General features: G+C 43.3%; 1 pseudogene across 1 annotated transcript in view; it reads left to right on the top strand.

The window, feature by feature from the left end:
• Window positions 1-7,636, top strand: part of LOC105546044 — an 18,383-nt pseudogene that overhangs the window by 1,511 nt on the left and 9,236 nt on the right. The window lies entirely within an intron of this gene.

The raw sequence follows: 7,636 nt of genomic DNA, 5'->3' as shown, positions 1-7,636 counted from the left end.
AGAGAGAGAGAGAGAGAAAGAAAGAAAGAAAGAAAGAAAGAAAGAAAGAAAGAAAGAAAGAAAGAAAGAAAGAAAGAAAGAGGGAAAGAAAGAGAAGGAAAGAAAAAAAGAGAAAGAGAGAGAGAAAGAAGAAAGAAAAAGAAAGAAAGAGGGAGGGAGGGAAGGAGGGAGGGAAAGAAAGAGAGAGAGAAAGAAAGAAAAAGAAAGAAAGAGGGAGAGAGGGAAGGAGGGAGGGAAAGAAAGAGAAAGAAAGAAAAAGAAAGAAAAGAAAGGAAGAAAGAAAGAAAGAAAAAGAAAAAGAAAGAAAGAAAGAAAAAGATTCCTTTTGTAACAACCAGAAAAAAATAGAAATGTTACTTGTAAAGTGATAGAGAGCAATATTTAAAGTACCTTTCAGAAAGTTCTAGCCAGATCAATAAGGCAAAAGAGAGAAACAAAAGGCATTCAAATCGGAAAAGAAGTCAAACTTCTCTCTTCACTGATTATATGATTCTATACCCAGAAAACCCTAAAGACTCTGCAGAAAATTCCTGGAACTGATAAAAGACTTCAGTAAAGTTTTGGGATACAAAATCAATGTACAAACATTAGTAGCATTTCTATACACCAATAACATTCACGTTGGGAGTCAAATAAAGAGCACAATCCCATTTACAACAGACACATACACTAAAAAAATACCTAAGACTATAGCTAATCAAGGAGGTGGAAGATCTCTCTGAGGAGAACTAAAAACACTGCTAAAAGAAATCAGAGATGACACAAACAAACTGAAAACATTCCATGCTCATGGATTGGAAGAATCAATATCACTAAAATGTGCACACTGCCCTAAACAATCTACAGGTTCAATACTATTCCTATCAAACTACCAATGTCATTTTTCAGAGAATTGGAAACAATGATTCTAAAATTTATATGGAACCAAAAAACAGCCTGAATAGCGAAAGCAAAATCCTAAGTAAATCCAGAGACATCATGTAACTCAACTTCAAAGTATACTATAAGGCTTCAGTAACCAAAACAGCATGGTACTGGTACAAATACAGGCATATAAACCAATAGAACAGAATAGAAAACTCAGAAATAAAGCCACACATCTACAGCCATTTGATCTTTGACAAAGTTGACAAAAATAATCAACGGTGAAAGGACTCTCTACTCAATAAATAGTGCTGAGATAGCTGGCTAGCTATATGCAGAAGAATGAAACTGGACCCCTACCATTCACCATATACAAAAATTAACTCAAGGTGGTTTAAATATTTAAATGTAAGAGCTCAAACTATAATAATCCTGGAAGAAAGCCTAGGAAACACCATTCTGAGCATCTGCCTTGGAAAAGAATTTATGACTAAGTCCTCAAAAGCAATTGCAACAAAAACAGAAATTAACAAGTGGGACCTAATTAAACTAAAGAGCTTCTGCACAGTGGAAGAAACTATCAATAGAGTAAAAGACAACCTGTAGAATGGAAGAAAATATTCACAAACTGCATTCAACAAAGGTCTAATATCCAGAATTTATAAGGAACTTAACAAGTAAAAAAACAAGTAACACCGTTAAAAAGTGGGCAAAAGACATCAACAGACACTGCTCAAATAAAGACATACAAGTAGCCAACAAACATATGAAAAAGTGCTCATGATCACTAATCATCACAGAAATGCAAATCCAAACTGCAGTGAGATGCCATCTTACACCAGTCAGAATGGCTATCATTAAAAAGGTCAATAAATAACAGATGCTGGTGAGGTTGCAAAGAAAAAGGAACACTAATACACTGTTGGTGGGAATGTAAATTAGTTCAGCCACTGTGGAAAGCAGTTTGAAGATTTCTCAAAGAACTTAAAACAGAGCTACCGTTCAATCCAGCAACCCCATTACTGGCTATACACCTAAAGGAAAATAGATCATTCTACAAGAAAGACACATGCCTTCCTATGTTCATCACAGTGCTATTCACAATAGCAAAGACATGGACTCAACCTAGGTGCCCATCAACAGTGGAATGGATAAAGAAAATGTAGTACCTATACACCATGGAATACTATGTAGCCATAAAAAGGAACAAAATCGTGTCCTTTGCAGCAAAATGGATGCAGCTGGAGGCCATTATCTTAAGCAAATTAATGCAGGAATACCACATATTCTCACTTATAAGGGGAAGCTAAACACTGAGCACACGTGGACTTAAAATTGGAAACAACAGACACATTGGGACCATCAGATGGGGGAAGAGGGAGGAGAGCAAGTGTTGAAAATCTAACTGCTAGGTACTATGCTCAGTACCTGGATAATGGGATCAGTCATACCCCAAACCTCAGCATCATGTAATATGCCATGTAACAAACCTGCACATGTACCATCTGATTCTAAAATAAAGGCTAAAAATATTTTTAAAATTTAAAAACAAAGTACCTTTCAAAGCCCTCTCTACCCTTTTCCCAAGGTTCCTGAAGTGTCTGGGCAGGTAGGCCAGCATGGTATTGGTGGCAATTACTGTGTAGTCACTGAGCTGTGGGGCTACAGGCAATCAAAGGCACCATCTACCAGTTCATCTGATGAGACTTCTCCCTCGACTAAGGATGCAGGCCCTTCAACGTGGAGACGTTGCCCTGGCTCAGGCTGTATTGGACCATTCCTCAAGATGTACTTTCAGACCCCAGACACAAACCTCACAATCACCAACACTTATGGAGACTTGACAAAGAAGCAGGTGCGCCCTGATGCTTTACCTGCATTGATACAGTCAGTCTTCACGCAGTCCTATCAGGTATTATGCCACTTACGATTAGAAGCTCAAGTACACAGTACCTACCTAATTTGCCCAAGACCACACAGCTAGTAAGGGGCAGAGCCGAGATTTGAACCCTATTGATCTAAGTCTAAAGCATATGCTCGCCCTCTATGCACTGCTTTAGACAGTGCTCATTGGCGGTCAGGCTTTTTGATTAAAACAGAATTTGTTTTTGGTAAGAATAAACAGAGAGAGAAAGAGTGGTAAACAAAGCACAATATAAATTCAGATATCAGGCTGGGCGCAGTGGCTCAGGCTTGTAATCCCAGCACTTTGGGAGGCCAAAGCAGGTGGATCACCTGAAGTTAGGAATTCGAGACCAGCCTAGCCAACATGGTGAAACCCTGTCTCAGATAAAACTACAAAAAAATTAGTCAGGCATGATGGCAGGCACCTGTAATCTCAGCTACTCGGAAGGCTGAGGCAGGAGAATCGATTGAACCCGGGAGGCAGAGGATGCAGTGAGTAGAGATCACACCACTGCACTCCAGCCTGGGCAACAAGAGCAAACCTCCTTCTCTAAATAAATAAATCCAGATATCAGAATCGTGGTTAAACCCAAATGCCATAGCTTGTATGGAAGCTGCTTGCCCTGTATCATCAACTGGAAGTGCTGAAACAGCTGAATTTCTGTACCGGAATCAGTCCATTTCCATCAATATCCCCTTTGCAATGCTACCAAGTATTCATCCCATCAACTGGTGAGATGCTCACTGCAATTTAAGGCAGCCCATGCTAACTTTGGACAACTCTCTGTGAAAACCTGTAACTCTAAGTCATCCAAGGAGATTGCTTCCTACAGAAACCATCATTTGGTGTGTTTAAGTGGTCTTGGTCTGTTTGTTAAGACATCAGTATTATTGGTTTGTGTGTTTTTCCAGACACCTTGTCCAGAACAAGTCACACTCTGAATAAAACATGGCCCAGGATCTCTTCTTCACTTTCTCGCTTTGCAGCCAGATCTTGGGAAATGTACACTTTCCTCCTATGGTTTGAGGATGGTGGTTTAGAAGCTCCTGGCTATTGCAGCTCAGGGCCTTGGTCCCAGGTCTCTGCCCTATGTCTTCAGCGTCCCTCATTTCACTTTGAGGGCATCCCCTTTGTGTGAGCTTGTCAGCTGCTGTCATGGTCACTGGGCTGGTCTTACACTTCATTTTTTAGCTTGTTAAGGTTAATGCCCCTATGCTTGGTGAAGTAAAGGGAACAGCTTCTCTTTGTGGCTGTGGTGGTGATTTTACAGAGACTGTCTCGGAGATTCTACTCAGATATATACAGTTCATACTTACTCACTGCATAAATAAGCCAGTGTGGCTTAGTTAAATTTGGGGGGCTATTAAAGCGGAGACACTCTCCCTAATTATCCACTCTGTGAATGCCTTTCATGGCAGAATACCTCCTGGGTCCTTTAATCCCCACCAGAGGTCCAGAAATCAAGGCATCATCTTTGACCCCTCCCTCTCACTGTCCCCAACCATCCATCCACCAGCAAGTCCTATTGGTTTGTCCCCCAGAATATTTCTCAGATCTCTGCAGGCACCTCCATCTCTCCATCCCTAGCTTCCATCAGCCCTGCCCTGGGCTGCTTCAAAAAACTTCCCAACTTATTGCCTGCTTCTACTTTTGCTCCTGTTCAACCTATTCTACAAATTGCAACCAGAGAAGTGTTTTAAATTATAAGTTGGATCATGTAGTATCCCCCGCCCCTGCATCCTGCTTAAAACCCCTCAGTGGCTCCCACACACTTCGAATCGAGTCCAAGTTTCTTCTCAGAGTCTGTATGGTCTGCATGACCTGGCCCGGCGCAGGTCTCTGACATCCACACCACCAGGTGCCCTCTGTTCGTTACATTCCAGTCATACTCTCTAGTGTGGTTTGCCCAGAAGCAAACCTGGAGACACGGATTGGGTTTCAAGTAGATAATTGGGAGGCGATCCCAGAAAGCATCATGAGGGAGTGGGAAAAGTGCAGAGAACAGAGGAAAGCTGGGGCAGGGAGCATTAATAAGTGGGTTACCTCTTCAGACAACTGGGGCTCAGTTCTGCTGGGGAGCCTCTATGTGAACCTGCCTAAGAACTGTGCCAGCACAAGGTGGGGAAGCTGGGGAGTTTATCCACCCTGTCCCAGCCCACATCGTTGAGGGTCATTTTGGGGACACAGCTTCCCAGAGCTCTGGCAGAGCACTCACCTGGGGCTGAAGAACACTCTGAGGCAGAAAGACACAGTAAACCCTGACTGCCCATATAGACTGGGGAGTTATGAGTAGAACACCAACAGCCCCTGCCCCTTCAGTATTACTCAGTGGGTGGCCCTGGACCACCTACCATCCACAAAATTAACCAGTCTATGATGAGATGAGGCACTTGGGCAAGAATGTCAATTGACTACATCACTAAGCACACTGCTTAGTTCCACTGACATTTTCTCACAGTCAGGTGCTATAAGTTTGAATATGGTTTGTTTGACCCCTACAAATCTAATGTTGAAATATGATCCCCAGTGTTGGAGGTGGGGCCTAATGGGAAGTGTTTGGGTCATGGGGGCAGATCCCTCATGAACGACTTTGTGCTGCCCTACTTTCCATGAGAGCTCCCTCAAGAGCTAGTTGTTTAAAAGAAATTGGCACCTCCCTCCACCCACCTTACCTCCTCCCTCACCGTATGATACCTGCACACACCAGCTCCTCCCCTTCCTCTTCTGCCATGATTGGAAGCAGCCTGAAGCCCTCACCAGAAGTAGATGTTGGTGCCAGGCTTCTTGTACAGCCTGAATAACTATGGGGCAAGTAAACATGCTTTTATAGCAATACAAATGGACTAGGACATTAGACTTTCTCAATGAAGGAAACTGTGCATTAATGTACACTCTGGTGCAAGCTCCTTACCTTCTCATAGACTGGCACTTTGAATAGCCCTGTATATTATCCTTCTGTCTGTTGCTAGAACACATTGGGTCTATTCCTACTACAAATCTCTGTCCCTCTCGTTCCTGCTGCCTGATATCGTTTTTCCCAGCTTCCTCCCAGCCTTCATATGGCTTACACGGTCCCACCTCAGGAAGACCTTCCTGACTCCCTATATAAAATATCCACCAACCCATTACCCATATTACAACACCCTACTCATTTTCTTCAAGGTGATAATCATGCTATATATTTATTCTGTATTTGTTGGTTGACATATTGTCCATCTCTCCCACTTGAATACATGTTCCATAGGGGCAGGATGTTGGCCTGGCTCCTTTGCCCATTATATCACAGCACCAAGCACAGAGTTGGTGCCCAAAAAATGCTGAATCAATGATTGAAAAAATGTATAGCCAACATACATTCCAAGTTCATTATGTGATGTCCTTCTCCCATCAGAACATGCTTAGTGCTGACATGCCCTCCACTTGATGTCAAGCAAAAACACAATTCCCCAAGCTCACCATTGCTCTCCCATGATATGCCCCAAATTGTGGCTTACCCCCGGTAATGTCCACATCTTCATAACAGTGCTTTAGCATCCAATTTCCCATGGTTTTCTCATGGAAACTAAGCACTGGCTTGGGAATTAGATGTACATAGCTTCAAATCACAGCCCTGCCACTAACTGTGTGGCCTTGGGTAGGTGACTTCACCCCTGTGAATCTCAATGTACTCATCAAGGTTGTTCTAAGAATTAAATGATATATATTGACCCAACTATCCCATTACTGCGTATATACCCAAATGAATGTAAATCATCCTATTACAAAGATACATGCACACATATATTCATTGCAGCACTATTCACAATAGCAAAGACATGGAATCAACCCAAATGCCCAGCAATTATAGACTAGATAAAGAAAATATGGTACATATACACCATGGAATACTATGCAGCCATAACAAGGAGGAGATCATGTAATTTGCAGTGACATGGATGAAGCTGGAAACCATCATCCTCAGCAAACTAATGCAGGAACAAAAAACCAAACACCACATGTTCTCATTTATAAGTGGGAACTGAACAATGAGAACACATGGTCACGAGGGGGGAATAACATACACTGGGGCTTGCTGGGGGGTGAAGTGAGGGGAGGGAGAACATTAGGAAAAATTGCTAATGCATGCTGGGCTTAATACCTAGGTGATGGGTGGATAGGTGCAGCAAACCACCATGGCACACGTTTACCTATGTAACAAACCTGCACATCCTGCACATATACCCAGAAACTTAAAATTAAAATTAATTTTTAAAAATGAATTAAGGAGGGGCGGAGCAAGATGGCCAAATAGGAACAGCTCCAGTCTCCAACTCCCAGCACGAGTGACACAGAAGACAGGTGATATCTGCATTTTCAACTGAGGTACTGGGTTCATCTCACTAGGGAGTGCGGGACAATCGGTGCTGGTCAGCTGCTGCAGCCTGACCATCGAGAGCTGAAGCAGGGCGAGGCATCGCCTCACCTGGGAAGTGCAAGGGGGAAGGCAAACCCTTTTCCTAGCCAGGGGAACTGAGACACACAACACCTGGAAAATCAGGTAACTCCCAACCCAATACTGTGCTCTACCAAGGATCTTAGCAAACGGGCACACCAGGAGATTATATCCCACACCTGGCAGGGAGGGTCCCACGCCCACAGACCCTCCCTCATTGCTAGCACAGCAGTCTGCGATCTCGCAGCAAGGCAGCAGCGAGGCTGGGGCAGGGGCGCCTGCCATTGCTGAGGCTTAAGTAGATAAACAAAGTGGCTGGGAAGCTCGAACTGGGTGGAGCTCACAGCAGCTCAAGGAGTCCTGCCTGTCTCTGTAGACACCACCTCTGGGGACAGGGCACAGCTAAACAACAACAACAACAACAACAAAAAGCA

The sequence above is a fragment of the Mandrillus leucophaeus genome, unplaced genomic scaffold (assembly GCF_000951045.1).
Source record: "Mandrillus leucophaeus isolate KB7577 unplaced genomic scaffold, Mleu.le_1.0 Scaffold348, whole genome shotgun sequence".
NCBI lineage: Eukaryota > Metazoa > Chordata > Mammalia > Primates > Cercopithecidae > Mandrillus > Mandrillus leucophaeus.
Note: the sequence above shows the minus strand (reverse complement) of the source record. Positions and strands in the feature narration are given on the sequence as shown.